This window comes from Protopterus annectens, chromosome 3.part1, assembly GCF_019279795.1.
Source record: "Protopterus annectens isolate FY-2018-M chromosome 3.part1, PAN1.0, whole genome shotgun sequence".
NCBI classification, from domain to species: domain Eukaryota; kingdom Metazoa; phylum Chordata; order Ceratodontiformes; family Protopteridae; genus Protopterus; species Protopterus annectens.
The window spans coordinates 1,735,093,613-1,735,119,796 of record NC_056732.1 but is presented as its reverse complement, the minus strand read 5'-3'; positions in this window follow the sequence as shown (position 1 = coordinate 1,735,119,796).

Below are 26,184 nucleotides of genomic sequence, written 5' to 3'. Positions count from 1 at the left end.
CAAAAGAGATGCAGTCTGAAAGCCATTTAGACAGATTCACTTTAGAAACAGGCAAGCCTTTGTTTTTGTCTGAGAAGGAAACAAACAATTGATCTGATTTCCTAAAATCTTTAGTCCTGTATAGGTAAAAACAGAGAATTCTATGGACATCTTATTGATGTAATCAGTATTCGGATTTATTACTGTAATTGAGGAAGAATACTGGTAATTCAATAGTTGTGTTTAGGTTATGTTCTGAGCATACCTTAGGGAGGAAAGGATTAGTTCTTAGGGAGACTCTATCCTTATGGAATATAATATATGGAGGTCGAATGGTTAGAGCTTGCAATTCTGAAACCCTCCTAGCAAATGTTATAGAAACTAAGAACAATGTCTTCCAAGACAGCAATTTCAAGTCAGATGAAGAAGACAGTTCGAATGGTAGAGAAATTAATGATGTCAGAGCTAAATTTAAGTCCCAGAGTTCCGGAGGTTGACTGATTGGAGGTCTGAGAAGGAAGACTCCTTTCAAAAAGGTTTTACATAAAGAGTGGGACATAATAGGGTTTCCCATTTTCCAAAAATGATAATTTGAGATGGCAGCCAACTGAACTCTAATGGTAGCAGCTGCAGCTCCTTCTTGAAAAATAGATGCAAGGAAGGACAGGATAGACTCTATGGGGGCTGAGTAGGGATCTATGCCTTGTTTAGCTGCCCAAATGAAAAACCTTTTTCATTTGCTGGAATATAATTTCCTGGTGGAAGGTTTGTGGGAAGAAATGAGGATGTGTTTAATGGTAGGAGAAAGGGATACACACCTGGCTATTCTTGGAACTGGAGCAGCCATGCTGTCAACTTCAGGGTTTGGATGGTAGGCTGGAACTGTCCTGATTGGTGAATCAGAAGGTCTGGAGATGGTGTCAGAATCCATGGTTCCTCCAAGAGATAAGGCCACAGGAAGGGGAACTAGACTTGGTAAGGCCTGTAAGGAGCAATGAGGATAAGGGTACTCTTCAACAGTTTTGCTTTCTGAATCACTTTAAGTATGAGAGGAAAGGGTGGAAAAGCATAAAGAAGTCCCGGAGGCCAACTGTGGACCAGAGCGTCCCTGGGTGACTCCCCTGGATGGGGAATGAGGGCAAAGTAGTTGCTGCATTTGGCGTTCATGTACATGGCAAATAGGTCGCAGCAAGGGTGACCGCATTTGCAGAAAATCTCTTCTGCAACTTCTGTTTTCAGGGACCACTCATGAGGCTTCAGAATTGCCCAACTCAGTTTGTCTGCTATCACATTGGACTTCCCCAGAATGTGTGATGCTACCAGAAAAAATTGAGAGTCCATCACCCATTTCCATACTCTTTGGGCCTCTCAACAAAGTGGTTAAGACTTAGTTTCACAATGCTTATTTATGTACCACACTACAGACATGCTGTCTGATTGAATCACAATTGTCCCAGTGGGAAGAGAACTGCCCGATGCTTGCAATACGTATAGCACTGCTTTCATCTCCAGAACATTTATAGGCAAGTGGTTCTCGTAATCCTGCCAGATACCTTGGACTGTCATTCCCAGATAATGCCCCCCACCCTATCTGGGAAGTTTCCATGGTCAAAACTGCATTTTGTTGAGGGAGAACAAGGGGACAACCTAGATAAAGCTGATCTGTATGTAACCACCATGTTAGATCTTTCTTGCAGGAGTTTGTAATGAGTATTTGGTGTGACAAGGGTAAATCCTGCATTGCCCACTGGGCAAATAGTAGCCACTGAAGTAAATGTGTAGGTGGGCTAAGAGAACTAAAAGAATGGTGGATGCCATAGTCCCTAGGACTTGAAGAACTATCCTGGCCTGTACTTTGTCTTTGGTCAGCAAGAATCTGACTTGGTTGTGCAACGATTCTATGCTTTCTGGTGTCAGTTTTGCTGTCATGGTGATTGAGTCTATGTCTGAGCCTAAGAAAAAAATGTGCTGCAATGGAGATAAGGCAGATTTTTTTAGATTTACTGTAATTCCTAATCTGGTGCACAAGGATAGAGTCTCGTCCCTGGTTCGGACTAGTTGGTGCTTGGTGGTAGCAGTGAGGAGCCAGTCATCTAAGCACAGAAACACCTGGAATCTCTGATGTCTCAGGTGAGCCATGACCGCTGTCATACATTTGGTGAACACTCTGGGGGCTGTAGTGAGGCTAAAGGGCAGTGTTCAAAATAGAAAATGACTGGCTCACAGATGTCTTCTGGAGCGCCTGTCCATTTTGATATGGTAGTACGCATCTTGAAGATCTATGAAGCACATCCAATTGTCTTTTCTGATAAATGGAAAAATTGACTGCAGAGTGATCATACAAAACTTTTTTACAGACTTGTTTAGCTTGCTGAGATCTAGAATTGATGTCCAGTCCCTTGTCTTTTTTGGAACTAAAGATAATCGTGAGTAAGTTCCGGCTCCCGTTTGCTCTGTGGGGACTTCCTGGATGACTCTTTTTTGTAGCAACGAGATGACCTCTGATGTTGCACGATCTATTTGATTGGGTGACACATCTGGTAAAGACCGATTTACAGAAGGATTGGAAACAAAAGGGAATGAGGTAACCTCTGGAAATTATATTTTGTACCCATCGATCTTGGGAAATTTGTAGCCAGGCATTTGGGTACAGTGAGAGACAATCCCCGACTGCCTCCAGAGAAGGACAGTCAGCCAACCCCTCAGGGTCGATCAGAGAAAGTATCTCTATCACCCTGGTGTTGCAGACTCCCCTCTGCCGTGAGCATGGCGCCTTCCATTATAACCACCCCATCTGCCTCTAGGGGAGAGTTGACCTTGTGCTTGACGGAAACCTTTTTGGGATTTACGGAACCACATTTTCCCTCCTGTATGACCCTTGGGATAGGGTCTGGAAGGAAGGAAGAAATGGACTCCAACAGCAGATAAGGTTTTCCCTTCCTGCTCGCACCTGGTCAAAGTCTCTTTTACCTGAGGTCCAAAAAGAGTTGAACCATCAAAGGGGACATTGGTAAAGGAATACTTGAAGGATTCCGTAAAATTGCATAGACGCATCCAGGAATGTCTCCTAAGAGAGATCCCTGCTGTGGCTGCCCTGCTTTCTCCGTGAGCTGCATAGAAAATAAGCCCCATGGAGGAGTTAGCAATGGAGGTAAGGGTGGAGAGCTGTGCAGATAACTTGTCAGCGGATCCCGAAGCTACTGAACCCTGAAGGGTATTTCTCAACTCCTTTAAGAGATCCCTTTGAAGCCTAGTAAAATGAGACAGGTAATTCAGCGATCATAAGGTAAAGACCGCTGAAGAAAAAGTACGCTTTTCATACCTATCCAATGTCCTAGACTCTTTATTAGGAGAATGGATATTAGAGGATGTCTCAGATAACTCCTTCTTTGTGGCTGCTGCTACTACCATAGCATCCACAGGTACTCCCTTGGTAAGAAATGATTTGTCTTCTGGAGCAATGATAAATTTGTTCTGCCTCCTCAGGACAGGCTCCACTGTGTCTGGAGAGGTCCAAGCTTTCCGAGATATGACCCCTAACAGTTGGCCATATGGAAGTGTCACCCAGGAGGTGGAAGGTTGGGACCAAAAGCCTCAAGGTACACTGATTCATCCTCAGTAGGGTTAGATGTCTTCTAATCACCCCTCTGTCTAAGGATTTCAAGGATGTCCACAAAAGAGACATCCTCAGAGTGGGATCTTGGGGACCCTTCTGACTCATCCAAATTAGTGTCAGAAGTGAAAGACTCGGGTGAGTCAATGTGCTTCCTCTTGCAAACTCTCTTCCAAGGGACCTCTCCAGTGGGGTAATCTGGGGAGGTCTCAGAAGAGGGGACACCTCCAATGGGGGCTCCTTGGGGCTCTGGTTCCCTATGCTTAGGGAGAAGAGGCTGCTGCCGGCTGCTGGAGGGAGATCGGGTCCAATGGCAGGGCTTTAGCACTACACAAAGCTTTCTTGATTGCCTCAAAAGCCTTACCACCCCACTCTGAAGAAGACCTCCACTCCAAGGAAAGGGAAGGTTGACTCCAAGCAGGAGGGGCAGGCTCTGAAATGGATGTGAGAGCCATGCTCACACGAGCTGAAGCACTGAGAGGGAGGGTCAGTTCCAAAGAAAAAATGGGGTGACTATCCCTCTCGGAGTTGACCGGAGAGCATCAGCTCCAGACTGAGTCTATGAGGATCAGTGGCGGCTGGTGACTTTAAATCAAAGGGGGGCTGCAGGAGACAGCTGAATGGGTGGGGTCAATGGGAAAGCGTACGGCCAACTAGAAAGGGGAGGAGCTATGCTCAAAACCACAAAAACTAACTTTAATTAAATATGCTGCCCTGGCTGCCAAACCCTCATTATGAGAGTCCAGTCAAGACAAATGAAGTGTAAAAGAATAAAAATATTTCAATGCATTGGCTGCATGACAGCTTACTTAATATCTAGATGGAAACAAAAAGGTTGTGAGGCATGAAAAAATAAATTACTTTTTAAATACATTACTGGAATGCCAGTCAAAATCATGTATAAGAAAAACAAGCAGCACTCAACTCAAACCGCTTCTCCTTGCACTGAAGTTCTAATTATAATTTATATTCAGCTTTATTAAAGTACCAAGTCACATGCTGAAAGTAGCAATCTCTGTGATGCCCCCACTTGTAAAAATGTTTCTTATCCAAAAAAGACCTGCTGCCTGACAACTATCTACTTGTTTCATGGGGAAAACATGATCAAAGTAAAAAATGAAAAGCAAACAAGAAACAAGCTCAAGATACATTGCTTAAAGAATTACTGTACACGTTATGGACCACACATGAATGGCATTCTGTCTAGTTTATGGGTAAAGCCCTCAGAGATCACTGGAGGTCTCCAAGTGTAATGAGCTTCTTAAAATAATGTAATCCTGTCCTTTATTACAAATACTGTCATATGCATTTCAATACCCAACGCTTATACATTATCTAGTTAAGTATTCTCTGCATGGCAACAACAGAAAGGCTTTCAATGTTGGCACTTCTTTAACAGTATGCCTATTAAAGCTTACTTGCATGTTATGATCTCAGACAAGCTTACCTGATGGTCATTAAAGCATTGCTACTTAAACACAGAGCAACAGGCATTTTCTGAGTAATAAGCATAAATCAACAGTACAAAAATATGACAGAAACCAGACCATTCTGCAAAATAAAGAACAGATGAAAAGCCACTGTAGTACTTGTGTCTACCTTGGATGGGGGGATACCCTGCACATTTACACTGCATAACTGCTCCTTACCTTGCTTGGACACATCCAGAGTCACTACATGGGGGAGTGGGGTGCAACAAGTATGTCATAATTTGAAATGTCTCTGGCTGACTGTGATGGCCCTGACACATTTGTCATACCTCTCAACCTCAGAGCAAGAAATCTGGACAAAGCCATGCACAGAAGTGGGACAAAGGCCCAAAAATAAGGACAATTTTTTAAATATTGCTCTTATAAACTTAGAAAGATAATAGAATAGTAGTAGTAGGTCTTGCATTAGTATGAATTTTCTGAAGGATATGAAATCTGAAACTCAAATGTCTGTCATTATTTTCTAACTTCAGTCTTTAATGATTTACCACTAATTTGCCAAAAAAAACACAATTTTATGAAAAATGGACCAAAGATGTGATGCAAAAATATAAAATAGCCACACAATACAGCTGGGAACCTGTCACAGAAGGGACACTTTTTTAATATTAGTACTGCTAACTTGAGCAGCTGACAAAATAAAATAATCTACATGCATTTCTGAAATAAAAGTAATCTATAACTCTGATTATTACAGTTATTTCTTAATTGTAAACCCTCCATTTTTTCTTCCAAAATTGCTATTTTGCGGTGGGATTATTAGTGGAAGAGCAACATTTTGAGCCAAATTTGGGGACAGTTGAGAGGTTTGGCTATGCCTAATTCTATAAAGCAATGTATTTGCATGTACCTCTCAACCTGTTAATGCAATAAATCTGGACAAGGCCAAATATATTGGGGGAACATATAAACAGTACTAAAAATTACTCTTGTATAAACTGAGACAGTTGCTAGAATAACAGGTCTTACTTTAGAATGCATTTTTCTGAAGGCTATGAAGTCAAACTCAGTCTGTCATTATTTAGTGACTTAGTTCCTAAATGATTTTCCAGAAAACAACAAATTTTATGAGGAACAAACCAAAAATAAGAAGCAAAAATCTATTCATTCTGTGAAAATCTGGACAGTTGGGAGATATAGTTCAGCTGGGGCTGTCTTTGATTTTGCAGCCCTTCACCCTCCCAAAATCATGGTCGAATGAAGCCCTCCCCCCTGCAGCCATTCCAATGATCCATTACTTGGCTATTTCACTCCATTTACCATAAACACTAATGCGCATACTGCTTTACTTCTATGATGATTTGGATTTCATTTGAATGTTTTATTTTACATTTCACAGCACAAACACTAAGACATCTGCTAAACAAAGCAATGCAGTCTCACAATGAAAACAGGCGGAGCATTAAAACTTCTCTGCCCTTGAAACCCACATTCAATGAAACAGCATTGAAACCCACATTCAAAGAAAATACATTTTGCCAGTGGCAGATAAAGATTAACTTTGGGCTGTTTTCAAATCATAGGCCCCTTGCACATGAATTACATACATGTGCTCTTTGATACATCTTCCTGATTGTACTAAATTATATTCCTTGTACAATACAGTACAGTTGTTAGATGGCATTTTAAATTTATTGTTTTGAACATTTTTCCAGTAAACAATGAAACAAAATGCATGCACCAATGACAAAACTACCCAGTTCGGAGCATTTCCATCATAAAAGTCTACTCAATCTTCTACAGTCCACCAGTATGAGTAAATATGCACAATCTCTGAAGTAGTAAAAGTCATCTAAATAATTACACATTAAAGAAATCTGTAACAGTGAAGAGGTTGCTGCTAGCAAACAACTTTATATGTCATTGTTTATTCATCTACAAATAAAGTGCCTGCTGCCCTTAAGGAATAAATTGCATATGTTGCATGCATTATAAAAATGATAAGCTAGCAATATTGCAATAGGGACTGCATGGCAAACTGATAACAGGTTCATATTTACTACTCTAGGTATCTTTGCCAAAAAGGACTGCAGCATCCACCCACTTTACAACACAGTACAGTATCAGCAATGCATCTATCTACTGTGGGAGTAGAACCCACAGCCTTCTGCATCAAAAGCAAGTACACTACCTGTTGTGCTATTAACAATGCAAACATACTTAGAATAAGCAGCACTAAAGTTCTGTTCCCCTGCAGCTCTCAGCTCCTTGTAAAATCTACTCGACACACAGTTGTATCTCTGAACTTTGCAGCACAAGAAATCTGGAAAAAGCCGAAATTTATTGGGGGGACAAAAGCCCAAAAAACAGGGACACATTTTAAACATTGCTTGTATAATGTTGGAAAGTTGCTAGAATAAAATGTTGTGTTACCACCATACATTTCACTGCCATGTCTTTAACCCAGGGGACCCTGTGCAAAACAGTCAGAGAAACATACCACTATGCCAAATCAGCTGTTTTGTGAAAGACAGGAAGACAAACTTAAATGGCCACCATTTAGTGAATTCAGTTCTCACCATAGCTGTCAACCTCTTGGCACAAAACCAATAATGGGGGAATACAGCCCCCAAACATATTCAGTGAATTCAGTTCTTACCATAGCTCTCAACCTCTTAGCAAAAAACATGAGGACAAAGCCAGTAATGGGGGGAATACAGCCCCCAAACATTCAATGAATTCTGTTTTCACCATAGATAACTCTCAACATTAGCACAAAATAACTGGACGAAGCCAATAATGGGGGAATACAGTCCCAAAAATAAGGACAAATTTCAAATATCCATGTTATAAACTTAGACAACTGCTAGAATAAACAGTTTTGTGTTACCATGTACTTTCTGAAAAATATGAAGTCTGAAATTCAAATGCCTGTTATTTTTAAACATTTAACAAGAAAACTAGTTTGACTTGGAACAAAATAATTTTCACTAGAGCAGGGAGAAATGCCAGACACATCTTTGTAAGATGGGAGGACATGCAGACACCACACAGAAGGCACCCCCGCCAAGAATCAAACCAGAGAACCTGTAGATGTTAGGCAGCAATGCTACCAGTGTACCACTGCACAACAGACTTTGTAAGGAAAAATGTAGATACAGAAACCACAGATTTTATGAGGAACAGAATAAATATGAGGCAAAAATCTGCAAATTGCTTTAGAAATGGTGGTGGATAGGGAATTCAGGTCCTTACCACCTGCATCCAAGGTACAGGGCTCAAGCCTGAGTATCTCTACCCACCAGTATATAGCAACTGGGTCATCACACTCACACACACACACACACACACACACACACACACACACACACACACCCTTTCTTCGCCCAGCAGTATAATTCATGTCAAGAAGCCTTCACCGACCTGCTGTAAAAAATGTCCTACCTGTTTTACGAACATTGCCCACAATCCAGCCAATGGCCAAACACCTACCCGAAACCTTTGTCCAGCAGTAATCCACAAACAAAGCCTGCGCAGCAGTGAAAGTCCCACGAGAGCAGCTCACCCCTCAGTCCTCAGTGGTTCTGCCTGCAGCTGAAGCAGTCCAGAGCTCTGCTGTTCTGTGTGGTCATCACCGCACAGATTCCTGGGTATCTCACAGCAATGATTGCTGGGTACCTCTTTGTCTGCATCCGGACTGCTGATAAAGGCAGTCTGAGTTCCCTAATGTGTCCACACATGCGCAGAGGAGTCGGGACTCATGATTTTTTTTTGTTTGTTTGTTTTCTTGTTTTACAGATTTTTTTTTTCTGTTTTTTCTAGGTGGGAGGGCTGCAGTCTGGCAGTCCGATAGCACGGTCCACCCCTGATGAAGATAGAGTTATCAGTTCTGAGGAAGCAGGAAGAATTCATGGAACCAAAGGTTCCAGCACTAAAGGACCCAAAACATTAGACTCCAAGAGTGAAGAAGTCGGAGGAGGGACAGTAGACTGAACATGGGATGGTTCCAAAGCCTTTGGGTCTGGAGGAGCTAAATTTTTTGCCAGTGCCAGGTCACAGAGCAGCCTCTTCACTACCTGCTCCACATCCTCATCAGAAAGTGTCCTGGAGGAATGGGTGGAGATAGATGGAGATCTCCTCCTTTCCAAAATCAGAGATCTTAAGGTTGGTAAAACCGATTCCAAAATAGGTGAGTGTCTCGAGAGAGAAGATTGTCTCAGCACCAAAGAAACAGATGGTACCAATACTGAAGAAGCATAATCGGAGGCAGAACTCTTCGGCTCGGTCTCATTTGATTTCTTTGTTGGTTCTGAAGTAGAAATCGATGGAGATTTCCTTTTATGACTTTTAGGAACTGTCTGACCTTGTTTCAGCTGTTCTTGGAAGGAACTAGTCATAAGACCCCTATCTATAAGTTTCCTTTTTCTTTTATTAAGAACCCTGGTGCTGAAAGCATGACAGAAAGTACAGGGTTCTTTTAAATGTGCCTCTCCAAGACAGTACATACAACTGGTGTGTCTGTCAGTCAATGACATTTTTTGAGAACATTTGTCGCATTTTTTAAAGCCAGAAGGGTGGTGTTCTTTATGTTCTCTGTCTTTATCCTTAGACATATTTCTATTGAGAAGAAATAACAATGCAACAACAAAAAAATAGTACAGCTATAAAGAGAAGAAATATATTATTTTTTTATTTATTTTTTATATATATATATATATATATATATATATATATAAGGAGAAGGACAGGCACACAGAGAGGAAAGGCCCTCAAATTTAAACGGGCAACTACGGCCCTCTAACTAAAACGGGCCATACAATCATTAAGAAAGGTTGACAGGGGAAGCAAACACTCACAACAATCACTCAGATAATAAGGAAAAACTAGTTAAATAGAAAAAGGTGAAGAAAATAGTCATAAATATCGAAAAATTTCACTTAGCCAACAAGCCAGTAAGAAGAGAACCTCAAAGCTTTCGTGGCAAATGAGATCTGGGAATTGCCATGGTGCACCATGGGATAGGGGATAGCCTCGAGCCAGTAAAAGCTCTCGAGCTTTTGTATCGGCTGAGTCAGTGCTGAGGATCGGCTCTAAACCCATCCAGCAAGAATTATGGTGAGATAGGACTATATAACATCAAAGAATTACCTATTTAGGATAATTATAGAACGTTTTACACAGCATATTGGATGGCGCAGTGATGCATTGGTAGAGTTGTTGCCTCACAGCAAGAGGCTCTCTAGTTTGATTCTTGGCTGGAGTGCCTTCTGTGTGGAGTCTGCATGTCCTTCCTGCATTTGTGCAGGTTTTCTCCGGGTACTCTGGTTTCTTCTCATGTTACAAAAACATGCATCTGGAGCATTTCTCCCTGGGCCTCCAATGAAAATTGGCTTTTTTCCAAGTTGGACTTGAATGCTTGAAGGATGTGTGAATGTGGTTAGCTCTTAAGGATAAGGGGAGGGTGCTCCAGACTTTATTCTGTCTCTTGCATCGTCCCTGCTCCCCCTCTGCTTTAAACTATTCATTTTACTGCAACAGTCTTTATTTAGTGATTTCTTATCTTCCTTATCAGACTATTTCTTGCTTGCTGAACATGGATTGTTTCTGTCTTGTTCTGCTTTTGTGGATGAAACAGCACATTCCAGATTTTGTTTTCCCTTGCATATTTGTGCATCCATCAATGTCTGCAAAATCACCATGCCAGAGCAGCATACATGACTTAGTGTGAAGATCTTCTCAAATAACTGTTTTATTTTAATAATACAAACAACCTGAAACATCAGTGGATATACATAATAAAAACCAGAAACTACAGCATAAATAGATCACTGTTTGAATAATAAGTGATTACACAGGTAAACATAACATAGCATAACATCGTTATATTGACATCAAGCAACACACAATAATAAACTTTCCTTCTCTTTTCAAAACACTGTGATAATTGTAATTAGGTTGGGCTGAGTCTGACATGCAAATTAACCATAATTATCCATCTATTACAATATTTACAAAGGAATTGAGATAGATATCTCTATACTCTATGACATCACATAACCTACCATAAAAAATGGACATTCTTTAAAATTAAATATTGTCTTCAGAAATACAATTTCAGGTAAATAATATTTAAATAAACTAGATGTGGTCTAAATCATAATGACTGTTTACTCATCAGCAGATCTTGGCAGAATATTTAATAAGTAGATAATCTATAAAATGGAAATTTTAATTAATATCTGCAACCTGCAGGATAAGTTATATTAAATTATTTTTTAAAATATCTAATCCTATACTAAATGTTTCAAAACATAGTTAAACAGTAGAAAATAATGTCATTCCAAAAGCTCTAATTTAGTTGGTGGGAGTATGAGCATTATAATTTATCATTAATTGTGGCTATATATAAATTCAAATAAATACTTATGACAATATTCTTGAATTTGAGGCAAGTTGTAATCTAAACAGCTGAAATGGCTGACCAGTATTAGTTGCATGAATAGCACAGAAGTCTATGCAGTAACTATTTCATTAACATTACATATAAAGGATAACATATAAACTCTATGCCCATGAATAAACTTTAATCCTTGTTAGGATCTAATTACTTGTTAGAAATACTTTAAGATCCACTTAACAAATAAATTCTTAGTTGATCCTAACCTCTTATTTATTATTAAATCTGTGACATTTAATAGGGAAGGAGCAAACTACTTAGGAAAAAATGGATGGTCACAATATATGCAAAGCAGGAATGAGGTTTAAGAGCCAGGATTCGAATGAGCTGTATAATGCTTAACTGACAATGACTGGATGGTTTATAAGTGATGTATAATGTTTACAACTATAGCTGTTTCAAAGGTGTCTGTGATGTAAACTGTAACTAAACTGATATAATTTTGCATGTTTGGTGTTTATATAAATGTAAGATTGCCTTTGTCATATGTGTAAATTTAATAAAGATGTTTGGAAAAAATCTATGCCATTTAATGTTAGAAATTCTAATCTTTTTGGATGGAATTGTTTCCAATTTTAAAATTATATATGGATTATTAGTAATTGGTTGACATAATACTAATTCATAAGAGCTTTGATGATGAGATTGCTTATTATTTTGGTAGGTTTACTTGTAAATACTCTAGGCAGATTAAGAAAAGGAGAGACTTAGGATGATTTTTTTTTCACATTTGCTCTTGAGATGATAATTCATCAATGATTTCAAGCCTCCTCACTGGTTTTGTGGACTGAAATTATTAGTAATTTAATGAGTATGTGTTAGAATATCATAGTCATAAGGAAATGGAAAATGTTGTGTTGGTTAAAATATAAGGAACACTTTACCAAAATCTTGAATTATATTCAAAACAGTAGATAAATTTAACTTAGACAGCGCCTAAATAATAACTGGCTGTGCTCCTGTTCCAATCCTGGCTAAGTCCTATCTATAATCACATACTTACAATCAATAAAATTTACATTTACCACCTAAAATCTTTAAGATCCTCTGGTTCCCTGACTCCTCCTAACATACTCTCTTTACACCCTACCCATATATCCAGTCTTATATCTTCTACACTGCACACTATTCACACAACATCAGCACACACTCCTTTTCAACCGATACCTTCACCCACACCTTAATTCCACCCCTTAACTTAAATCTTAGACCTCACTCACTTATAGAGTCTTAAACACCATTGTAACACTAGACAGGGGTCCAGGGAAGTAAATAGTGTGGGAAGAAATAGCCAGGGAATTGTTATGGCTAGGCTTGTATAGGCCCTAGCGCCGATAGCCTAGTACCAACCAATAAACATATGAACTAGCGGCATTCTCACATCACACTTGTACTTCCTGTCCCTCACACTCAGTCTTTCCTTCACATGCTCTACTTACCCACTCTTGACATTCTTAATCTCATCTAATGCTTATATTTCCATTCTTCCCAACTGCTTTTATAGCAAGCCATTTAAACTCTTCTGAAAAAAAATGTCATTATTAATGTTTGAATAGTTTTCTACTTTACCTGAGAACAGTGTATGCAGTTGTAAATTGTGTTATGTTTTCATAGCCTTGTATTACTTTGACTTGAATATACAATTAACTCAGTCAGACTGTCCCAGTCAACAAAAACAAGTAAATAATATACAATATTGTGCTGCTCTGACAGATATTTTAAAGATTTGACTGAGAATGTAACTATCCAGACTGATGCATCCTACCTGTCATTGTGGTGGATGTGCATGTTACAGTGCAGCTTGGTACTCCCTCTCATAAATAAGATTCATCATCAGTAACTACCAGAAGTCCACAACTGCAAGACAGCACAAGACCTAGAGTAGCAAAGATTTAAGAAAATGCTAGATAAACACAAAAATTTGATCTCTTATTCTTTTCTGCTTGTGTTATTATTTGAATTTTATGGGAAAGGATTATAATTTCTCTCTTTCTTTTGTCACTATATGGAAGCAAGGAAAGAACCCCCTCCACCCATGCTTTATTTTGTGAAGATACCAGTAGAGTATATAAATTCAGTCATTAAAGACCACAAACTGAGTAAATTATGTCTGTACAAACCTTTCCTTTTCAGCTTATCCTTTCATTATAACCATGCACAGGTCTATGTAATATCACTTATTTCACTTCTTCAGCTTAATTATAGCATGGAGGTTTAGGTATAATGTATACAAATGAAAGCAGTACCTTTATTTTGAGCAAATGGGTAACGGGACTGCATTCATTTTTGCTACTCTTTGTATGCTTGTATAAGTCGGTTATATCATGATGCCACACTTTCTTTTCTTTCACTCTTCCATTTTTTTCATTAGACTTTATAAACCAAAGAATAGTGGAATAAACTCAGCACAGTTTTGCCACACCTTGAAAGATGTGGGTTGTAGGGGTGATGATGGTAGATTCTAAACACCTCTGCTCTGCACGTATAAAACAAATGACCCAAAACCCTTATGACAGTGGCAGATAAAACACCCCATAAACTTGATAGTGGTCAAGTATACCCTTAGCTAGCAGTATAACTGGTTCTTGCATTGACTTGAAAGATGTTGCAAGATGATATGCAGGAGAGTAATTCTGAAACTTGTGAGACGCAGTTGGGAGTCCTGGAATTACCAAACAAAAAGTGAGCATACAGGCTAACAGTGAATACTGAAAGCAGCTGTTCTGTTTTAAAGTCTTATTTTTTTCAGTGAGGCAAGCCACGCCCCCCCCAAATCCCCCACACCACTGCTACTTATATTAATTGCAAAATTACCATACCTCATGGAAAAGACACAACAATCACTTAGTATACATATATAAGTCTGCAGTTCTGCTCACTCAGTCCCAGTATTCACATCTCATTATTGGAATCACAAATGGTTACTGTGTATCATATAAGTGTGGACATTAGCTCTTTTCTTTTCCATGAGAGGTATGATAAAGGGACTCTCTACTACTATTTTCACTTTTAAAAATTATGTCATTGCTCTTACTTTCCACCCTTGAAGGAATTAATTCTCTATAATTTGTTAACTCCTTGGGCAGAAAAGGTACCTGGACACCATAACAGCACCTTATTATCAGAAGAATGCTGCATTAGTCTGAATGACAGTGAAACTTTCAGAAACAGCAGGTACAAGTACGTGTACTACCTTCAGATTTTAAATACTTTTATTATATAAGACTTCTTTACCAGTTTTAATATTTGAATCTTCTGCCGTCATTCCATAACTTCTTATGGGAGAGAGTCCCTAAATACTAAAACACCACAATAATTAGAAACAGTTTATTGACTGCATGATGTCTAATCACTAAAACCCTGAACTCACCATGCCAAACGGCAGCTTGCTGAAATTAAAAATTTGCAAACAAAACAAAACCAGCTATTTTAGCACAAAGAGGTTACAAATATCCTGGTCAAACAGAAACAGGTCATGCAGGACAAATATTCAGTCCACTACATTTCAACAAATATTACTTGAACATGTTAAAGTAAATAGGTTCATGAAAGATAAAAAATACGTAGAGCTCCCAATGGAACGAACACCTCGCAGCCACAAATAAATCAATGAATTCAAAAGCTATATATATAAACTAGGAGGTGACCACGGAGATATAAACTTTATTATACTTGTAAAAATAAGAAACAATAACTGCTGCGAGCCGTAATGTACTCCGTATAAAAATAGAAATTTTAATAAGACATACTACAGGTAGGTAAGCGCTTTCACAAATGCTTCATCAGACCGTTAAGATTTAAAAATACACATAATTGAACCTTTTATATTAAACACGTGTTAAATTGACTAATTCATTCCAATAAACATTTAAAGTTACATCCTACTTATAAGCAGCTCTTATGCATTCTATGAAATAATGCATCCACAGCATAAAAATAGTGCAGTATGAACATATTATAAAATAAATTGACATAGTGCACTATCATTAAAAACCACATGAATGCGATATCCTAGCTGTAGAGAGATAAACATTATTTGTTTTCATATTAATAGCTTGATATGTATAAAAGTATTACCTCTTAAAGGTACAAGTAGTGTTGCCTTAAGCTGCAGACGGATAATGAAATCGCCTTCAATAAAATCACATTCAATGTAAAACATGGAAAGGATATTTACTACCATTAGAAACCACATAAAGACTTTGTCCTCACTACAGGGACTTAAATGTTGTCCAATTTGATGCATGTGGCCTAATGTATGTGAATATTGCCTACAAAATGTGCAAGTAGTGCTTCCCTTAAGCTACAGATAGGTAATGGAATTGACTTCAATAAAGTCTCACTCGGCATAAAATATCCATTGACCAGCCATATTTCATTAAATACTTATCTTGGCTAAACCACTTCAAATAAATAAAAAATAAATTTAGATCTAAAGATAAAAAATAAATAAAAAACATAAAAAATATATATATATATATAAATTGACATGAAGTTCTGACCCATTAGCAATGAACGCAATGGGCCACGTACTATAAACAACACTTCGCATCAAGTTACCATGGATGAGCCAGTATAAAGGCTTATATTATATACAGGAACTTCTATAGTCACCATTTCATCCAACACGCAGTACTTATGTAATCATGACTTTATATTAAAATGGTGTACTCAAAGCTTCGCTGGATGGAAAAATGTATACTGGAACATGTATAGCTATCCGTATATAAAAATGCATCCAAATAAAGCTTTCCAAAATTTATAAATATGGAATAAGCTACTGCCCGATAATAAATGGGTGAAAAATTATATAAATCAAGACACAAATAGAGTGAGTCAGCATTACACCCATAATATCCGGACGGATTAACTAGTAAAAAAGAAGAATAAAATAAATTCCTAACTACTATATATAATATATAATAATACTAGGACAAATCAAGTATGTGATTATATAATGAACAATAATATCTAACCAAATTTCAGCGTAATTAACTGCTTGGTACTATTTGGTATGATATAATGACTAAATAAACATGCAAGGAAAAATATAAAAACATATATATAAGTGCTGTCTATGAGATGTACAACAACTTAAAAAACAGTGTACTCAAATCACATGGACCTACAGAGAACAAACTATTAATGAATACCAGAATATGATACAAACCAAACTAAAGAATTTCTAAAGCAAATAAAACTCATCCAATATTTAATTTCCAAACTTATAAATAATGATTATCAAGTTTTCAAATAAAAATTAGTTGTGAATATACTGAAATCATCTAGCTATTTTTTGTCTAGCTTTAAGAATAGGTTTTATGGAAGCGTGTTCATTAAGCCCTTTACCCTTATCTGCCCTTAGTCTCATAATCCAATTGATCTCTTTCTTCTCTGTGCGATTGCGTGTGTCACCTCCCCTGACTGAAGGTACATTATAATCTATGGCCATAAATGTAAAAGTATGGTCTTGGCCTGCAATCGCCTCCTAGTTTAAAATTAGTTGTGAATATACTGTGAATATAGGTTCATAGGTAAGTACTAGGCTATCTGCCCATGGGCATTTATAAGCCTAGCCACAGAGTGATGGCTTTCGCCTCCCCATTAGATTAATAACCAGGGCCTCTGTCAACAGGGCTCCTGAAGTGATCCCAGGGTAGAACTTACGATTACCCATCCACTCATCAAAATTTCTCTTGAAGAGGGTCAGAGAGAAGCTCTGTCGAATATGGATTGGGATTCTATTCCAGAGTGAGGGGAGTCACTGGGACAGGAATCTATCCCTCCAGCATGTCCTGTTTATTGTTGTACATAGGTTCAAGTCGCTAGAACGAGTGGTTCTGAGGGATCTCGTTTTTTTGAGGTGAAGCATGCCCATTAGTTCAGGGTTTGACATGGTCCTATAGGTCAGGCATAGGTCACCTCTGAGCAGACGGTAAATGACTGAGAAGAGCTGGAGCTTTTTTAGTCGTGCTTCATAGGGCAATTGTTTAAGGCCCTTAGTCCTCTTAGTGAGGTACTTCTGTGGTCTTTCTAGTTGTTGCAGGTGTCTAGTGAGGTACATCCCAAATGGGGCATTGTACTCTATTATGGGCCTAATGAGTGAGGAGTAAAGGGACACAATCACCTCCTTGGATCTGGATGAGAAACCCTTTGTGATCAGGTGTGCCACATAGAAGGATTTCCTGACCGTTTTGGCTATGTGGTTATCAAAGGAGAGCATGCTAGCTACTTGGGTACCCAGGTCCCTAATTACTTCTTCTGTACTTAGTGGATTCCCATCTATGTGGTAGTTTGTAGGTACTTTGTTTTTCCCAAATGGGATTACTATGCATTTTTTGGCATTTAGCTTGAGGCCGTGACTTTGACACCAGGTGTTTGTCTCTGTGAGACCCTTTTGCAGGATGTCTGTGTCAGCTGGAGAGTCAATTATTGCACCTAATTTACAGTCATCTGCGAACTTGATTAGCCACAGTCCCTCCGCCTTTGCCTGTACTTCAGAGAAATATATACCGAACAGGAGGGGTCCCAGGACTGAGCCCTGTGGGACTCCACTTGTGACTGGTTTAGAGTCAGACATGGTGCCTGCCACTCTTTCCGTGTGGGTTCTGTCTGAGAGCCAATTGGCTTCATTAAAGTATATACCCATCTCATGACATGGGGTTTGATATTTAAGCTGGTGAGTTTGTCTATGATTCCTGAGTGTGGGATGGTGTCATACACCTTAGTGAGGTCCAGATATGCTGTGTGGACCACCTTCCCTTCATCTATGGCCTTGGTGACTGTTTCGAAGAAGTCAACCAAGTTCAGGAAGCAAGATTTTTCTTTAACAAAGCCGAACTGGGTGGGGTCCAATGTCTGGAGGTTCCCAATGTTCCTGTTAATGAGCTCCATGATAATGCGTTCCATGGCTTTGCAGACCAAGCTAGTCAAGCTTATAGGGCAATAGTTCCCAGGGTCAGTTGTGGCACCACCTTTGTGGAGTGGTCCGACTGTTGCTGTATGCCATTCTTTGGGTACATAGCCTGTAGAGAGGCTGAGTTTGAATAGTGATTTGAGATGAGGGGTTAGTTCATTTTGAAGCTCGTGTAAGACACAACCTGGGATAGCATCTGGTCCCATTGATGCTGTGTTTTTGGCCTTGGAAAGGGCTGTCTTTACTTGTGTGTCTAAGATATCTGGAGCGCCACATTCTTCTGGGATGGGTGCTAGCCCCTTTGGTGGAGGGGGGGGTGATGTTTGCACTGAACTTGTCAGCCAGGATGTTGGCAATGTCGGTTGGTTCAGTGTATTTATGGCCATTATGCACTAGCTCGGAGCATATCTGAGAGTTTTCCCCTTGACTCTTGACATAGTTAAAGAAGGCCTTGTGGTTATCCTTAGAGTCATTGGCTATTTTTCTTTCTAAGTTGTCCTTGGATGATTTAATGAGGGAGCGCAGTTTTTTACTGATGTTAATCAGAGATGCCTTCTTATTTTGTGATTTTGTTCTATCTTGCAGGAGTTTCCTCCTTCTGTTGTAATGTTTATTTATGGCCGGGGTCCACCAGACTGGCTTCCTCTTTTTTGAGGAATTGGTCTTGGTTTTACTTGGGATGGCTCGGTCCATGCATTCTTGAAGGCGTTCATAGAATGCACTTGTAAAGGATTCTGCCAATGGGTCATCATTTTCCATTTGATTGGGACCCCCCCTTCCCAGTAATGCATGAAAGCCTATAGCACTTGAGATGAATGTTCCATGCACTGTTCAAAAAAATAGAAGCAATAACTGAAAGTGTACCTCAGAAATAAATTTGTTTAGTTACATGTAGGTTTTTGGATTATTCTACATGATGACTTGCTATTTTCTATGTTTTGCATTGCTATTTGCATTAAGTACTGCAGTGAAACCAAACAATTTAGTGGACAGCAATTGAAATTTACTGTGTCACTGGAAAAATAGCTTCATTAAAGTATATACCACACTGCACAGCATAAATTAATGGCTGTGAAAGCAAATCATGAAAAAATATGGCTGTTATCTTGTGATATTAAAACAAGAAAAATGGCAATGCCTGTACCATAAAAGTGAAATACTAAAATAGCCAAAAGCTGTATCAATAAATATTTCACTTACAGTATAGTTTTTCCAGTTTTTATCTTTATTGTTCACCCATTTTAGAGTATTAGCCATTTGCTGCTGTTGTTTGTCAATATCACTGAAGAAAGCTATGAGCATTATACATCTGAATGTGCATAGTCTAGTACTAAATGGATTCTCTTCCATATGCAAGATACACTACCGTTTCTGATTTTTTTTCTGTTTTAATCTTTCTGAAACAAGCTTATAAAACCATTGTATATTGGCTTACTTAGGCATAAACATTTCTGGAATGATCAGCAAAGTCATAGAAAAAGTTATCATGGACATTATCAAGAATTATATAGGAAACCTCCAGACACTGGACCCACACCCAGTTTGGTTTCATCAAGGGCAGGTCATGCCTACTCAACCTGGTGAGAAGGTCACCAAAGCAATGGATAAGGAAAAAATGGTTCACACTGTTTACTTTGACCTGGCCAGCTCACTTGGCATAATACTGCACTCAGGCATTGTTGACAAACTGAAGAGGGTAGGCACAAACTCTTATGTCACCAAGTGGATAGCCAGCTGGCTTACAGACAAGACCCAGGAAGTTAAAATTGAGGAGTTCACCTCTACAAGAGGCCAGTCACAACTGGACTCTGTCAGGGATCGGTCCTGGGACTGCTCCTTTTTGGCATGTACTTGACTGAAGTCAAGGTCAATGCCATTTGCCTCTGGCTGACTAAATCTGCACATGATTACAAATTAGGAGCTATCATTGAATCGTTCACTGACACAAATATTCTCCAAAAAGGGCTGACACAGACATACAACTGATATCAGTGTCATGGACTAAAACTAAATGCCAAGAAATGAATAATATTATCCTTTGGGAAGTCATCCATCCCTGGTAACTACCATATTGACAACATACTCCTAAGAGTTGGCTCAGTAGTCAGGGAGTTGGGGACACACATAGAAAGTAATCTAGCCATCAGCCATTACATGTCTACAGTAGTGAGGAAATCATTCTATGGTATGAAACTTATAAACAAAGCATGGCATCTAAGTCTAAGGAAATCATTGATCCACTGTATTCAGCATTCATCAGACTTATCATTGAGTATGATGCCCTCTTTGGTATGTACCTAACCTGGCATATCCAACAATAGGAACAGACACAGATGTTCCTCACTAAAAGAACACTGGGCATAAGTAATATGTCCTATGCAGACTGCCTCAAGGCCTTCCCTGTATTCTGTCTCCTACAGGCTATTGAGGGGAGATCTATGCCTTGCACATAAGGCATTTTTAGACTCCACTCTAATGGACCTCCTGCATATCTGCAAAACAAACAGCACCAGAATTACCCATTCTAAAGACTTAAACCTTGCCTGTGGTATAGATAGGACCTGACAGAGAGAAAGGTATGCATCCCAGAGACTACCACCTTATCAGGAACAGGCTCCCCATCAATGCAAAACAGAGTTCCTTCCTAACCCAATTTGAGTGTAACTTAGACAATTCGCTGCAGAACAGGAAATTTCATCCATGGTTTGGCACCTATGTCCTAAATGGACACAGGTAGCCTGTAAATGGTTCATCTGCCAGGCCCCTGCTTGTAAGTGTTTCATCTCCCAAGTCCTTGCTTATATTTATCATGAGTACCAAAACTCGTCAGAGATTTGGGATGCATGGCTAGAATTAAAAAGTCTTTCATGGTCATTAGCCTAGTAAACACCTATGAACCTATAAACAGAGGTGGACTGGTGGTGATGTCATTTTTTTATTAATAGTTAACATCTATTTATTTTTTACTAGCTGGTCTTAACTGCCGTTTAATGAATATGTTGATCTTAAAAAAATGTCAGTCTGACTAGCCCCTTTTATATGACAATTGTTACCCTCCACCGTTTTTTTTTTGTTTGTTTTTTTCTGCAAAGAAGTTTTTTCTTTTTCTGCAATGAAGTTTAACAACGTATGTGAATCTAATAATAATAATGCAAAATTTATCTGAGGTATAACAAGGAAATAATGAAAACTCAAAGTGAAAGAGAACAAGAAAGGCTGGCCTATAAAATATGATGCAACTAACAAATACTATTACTAGGTTTAACTACAGATCAGTTTGATTCATCCTGCTAGATTATTTTTTTCTATCACCAGTAAAATTAAACAATGGGGTGTATTATGTGAAACAATAAAGTGATTATCATTCAGTCATCATATTCTTACTGGATAAACACTATTTTGAATAATCTGAGCTGACCATATTCTTTAATTGGCAAATACAATTAATTATATAAATGTTTTAATGTATTTTGATAAAGTCTAAACCTAGCAACACTAATTTTGTGATAGAAACATTATTACTACTATTAATATTTAAGCAGTTATGCTTCCCAAGTACTGCTTGGCTTGAACTCTTCCACTGCCTTTATTGTGAACTGTATCCACTATCAGCTGACTTTGTTTTTTGAGAGTTAATGAGTTTTCCTACAAACGTTCAGTTGCCTCTTTATTTTCAATAGACAATAAGAAGAGTATTTATTTTATTAAATTGTTTTTCAAAATGAATATGTTTACTCCTTAGGGGAGTGAAGAGTAAAATAAACTACCATCTGGAATACCAGAATTATTTTATGGACATTTGAATTAAAATAAATTGCAAGGGTGTTCATTATAAATATGACAAATGAACTTGAGAAAAAGTTCAAGTTCAGAAGAGAAGAAAATACTGTAAAATCTTATCACAACAAGCTAAGAGTAATTCTTGGAAGGGAATGTTTATTTCTGATTTCAACAATTAAAAAACAGCAGACTCTGCTTAAAGACAAGACTGAAATGAACAGATCTACCTTAGTGGATCGGTTAACTGTGATAAAGAGATCTCAAAAAGCAAGAGTATTGTTGCTTTATTCAGAATTAATGTTCTTTATGACATCTATGCATTTCACATCAATTCAAAGGACATCAGCAATGATATCTGCATCCAGAAACGTGATACTAATATTATTTTTAAACATCCAAGTCCAATACTTGAAAGCCATTACAGTCATTTATTAGAGTGGGTTTCTGATGTATGAGTCTTGACTCTACTGAATGCTGCCAACTCCATATTCAACCTCTAACAAAGACAGTTAGGCAAGCTCCAGCTAAGAAAGTCTTTATTACCAGAGGTAGTACACTCTCAGAACTGTCTCCCTCTACTCATTCTGTTATAGCAAAAATGTTATACATCTAAAAATATTTGTCCAAAGACTCATTGGCCTCTGCCCAAATGGAGCACCGTTCGGCTGTCCTGCAAAATTCCAACTGATTACTTATGCCATCCTTCTGTTATCCTATCATCCACTCTTTTGTTCATAGCACTAAATAGCAGATTCTACACCTGTCTTGGAAATGGGTTACAAATAAAATCCTACCCATACAAAATCCCCTTCTGCCTTTTCCCTCACTGCTGCAGAAAAAAAGGCTTTAGTAAAGTGTACTCCTTCTTCTTGGAACTACCTCCCCACAGAACTCAGACGAATTATGAAATAGTCACATTTCAGGAAAAAACTGACCATGGAACATTTTAAATACATGAACAAATATTCCTGCCTTCTGGACAAAAGATAATAGCCTAACTGGGCCCTATTCAATACTCTTAAGTAGGAGGACTTGCAAGATCACAGGAACAAAGCATCAACACTATAAATATGTACATGGCAATAACTCCCCTCTAACACAGTTATAAAGACACACTTTACTACTCATTATCTTCTTTCGGCTGTTCTCGTTAGGGGTCACCACAGCAGATCACCTGTTTCCATTTCTTCCTGTCCTCTGCATCTTGCTCTGTCACACCAACCACCTGCATGTCCTCTTTCACCACATCCATAAACCTTATCTTAGGCCTTCCTCTTTTCCTGTTACTTGGTAGCTTCATCCTTAGCATCTTTTTTCCAATATACTCAGCATCCCTCCTCAGCACATGTCCAAACCAACGTAATCGTGCCTCTCTGGCTTTGTCTCCAAACCTTCCAACCAGGGCTGACCCTCTAATATACTTATTCCTAATCCTGTCCACCCTTGTCACACCCACTGCAAATCTTAACATCTTTAATTCTGCCACATCCAGCTCAAACTCCTGCCTTTTTGTCAATGTCACTGTCTCCAACCCATATAACATAGCTGGTCTCACTACCCTCTTGTAGACCTTCCCTTTCACTCTTACAGGTACTCGTCTGTCACAAATCACTCCTGACACTTCTCCACCCACTCCATCCTGCCTGTACTCTCTTCTTCACCTCTCTTCCACACTCATCATTACTCTGAACTATTGACCCCAAGTATTTAAACTCATCCACCTTCACCACCTTTACTCCTTGCATCCTCACCATTCCTCTATCCTCCCTCTCATTCACACACATATATTCTGTCTTAGTCCTGCTGACCTTCATTCTTCTCTCTAGAGCATATCTCCATCTCTCCAGGGTCTCCTCCACCTGTTCCCTACTCTCACTACAGATCACATTGTCATCTGCAAACATCATAGTCCACGGGGACCCCTGTTTGATCTTGACTGTCAACCTGTCCATCACCAAAGACACACTTTACTACTAATAATTTTAAACATAAACCTCTTTCTGCGCTGTTCTATTAATATTCTTAAATACAACTCCTCCAGCTGATTTAGAAAGGCACACTGTTCTAATAATTAAACAGCAAAATTAAACTCAGAAATATATATTATCTACTAACCGGAATAGCTGGTGAAGAGGAGAAAGTCAACATTTGCCCCACACCACATGGAACACATAGCCCTCCAGAACACACACCAGCAATGCTTTCACATAAAAACACAAACCACACACCCACCTTCATGGATGGTCTCAATAAAAATCTACCCAAACAGCAGAGACATCCAAGGCAGAAATGCACTCAACCACCACAACACAGCACTAATCATGAGACACATAGCTCTTCTAAACAGTCTGCCACTCAACCAAAGCCCCTAAGGCAAAACAGCATTCCCAATATACTAGTCATAGGTGACTCGATAGTGAGGCACACTGATGTCCCACTCACTAAGTTGAATAAGGAGAAAGTAACAGTCAGCTGCCTGTCAGGTGCCAGGATCCACCAGATAACACACGCACTCAGGTCCATCAACAACAGGTACAAATATGACTATCATTGTACATGTGGGTGTGAATGACCTGAGACATACCTCACTGGGCTACATGAAAAGAGACATGGAGGAGCTCTCGGATTATGTAGCCCAGGCAGGTAAGACCCTAACCCTGAGCAGCATCCTACCATCACCCAGAATGATACCACAGTACAAGCAGAAAATGATTGATTTCAACAATTGGCTAAGTTTCTGGTGTCACTCTAAGGGAATCCAGTATCTGTCTGCCTGGGATGACATGACTGACAGATCTCAATGCTTTGCTAGAGATGGCCGGCATCTGTCACTCCTGGGCTTCCGGATACTGGCCAAGGCTCTTGCCACCCTATAGTGCCTTTTTTAGGCGGTGTTCCAAAGACCAAATTACCACCGTAAAAGCTACAAACAAATGCAATCTGAGGGTCATGCTGCTCAATGTTAGAAGTCTAAATCTCAAAATGCACTTGATTGAAGCACTCCTTAAAATGGAGAACATCAATATTTGTGCTGTAACAGAGACCTAGTTCAAGGTAGCAGAAAGCACCCCTGCACTACCAGGCTATAACTCATTCCACACCTTTCAGACCCAGAACTTGGACCAAAGCGCCAAAGGCAGTGGTGTTTCCATATTCATAAAGGATGCGCACACCTCCAGACTCGTAACCCAACATAACACATCAGAGATACTTTAGGTGCAGCTAACATTGGGTAAGACAGCGATTCAGGTCGTAGCCTGCTATAGGTCCCCAACCATGTCCCAAGGCTCACAATCCAATTTCCTAAGCACCGTGGAGAATATTAGGGTCTGACCTAACACTGTCATACTGGGCAACTTCAACTACCCCTCTATTAACTGGTAAAACTACTCATGTACCAATACACTTGCCTAATGTTTCCTGGAATTTATTAATTCCAATGCCTTGGACCAGCTTGTTCTTACCCCCACTAGAGGTAGCAACATCCTTGACCTGGTCATTACTAACATGGGTGACCGTTGCTCTACACCATTAGTCGACTCCTCCATGGTTAGATTTGAACACAAACTAATCACCTTGGAAATCCACATCCCTCCTACCCACCCCACAAAGGTAACCACCATGAAAAACTTCTCCAAAGCTAACTTTGGGATCATAAAAATAGAGGTGGCTAACTTCATGGCACCAATGCAAATGGAGAATAGTTGCATGACCACCGAATCATACACCAATGCACTGTACGAAGACTTACACAAATGCATGGATCTCGCCATACCCAATAGAACCAAGATGCTCTCCTCCAAAAAAAGGACCCAATCTGGTGGTCCCCTGTCATAAACAAACTCTACAATAGAAGGAGGAAACTGATGCGGAATAAGATGAAGTCCCAAGACTGGAAAAACTCCCTTATCAGCCTCAACAAAAAGTTGAGATCCCTCATCAAATCCTCTAAAGCTAGCTATGAAAACAGAATTGCAGCAGATAGTAAAGACAACCACAAGGCCTTCTA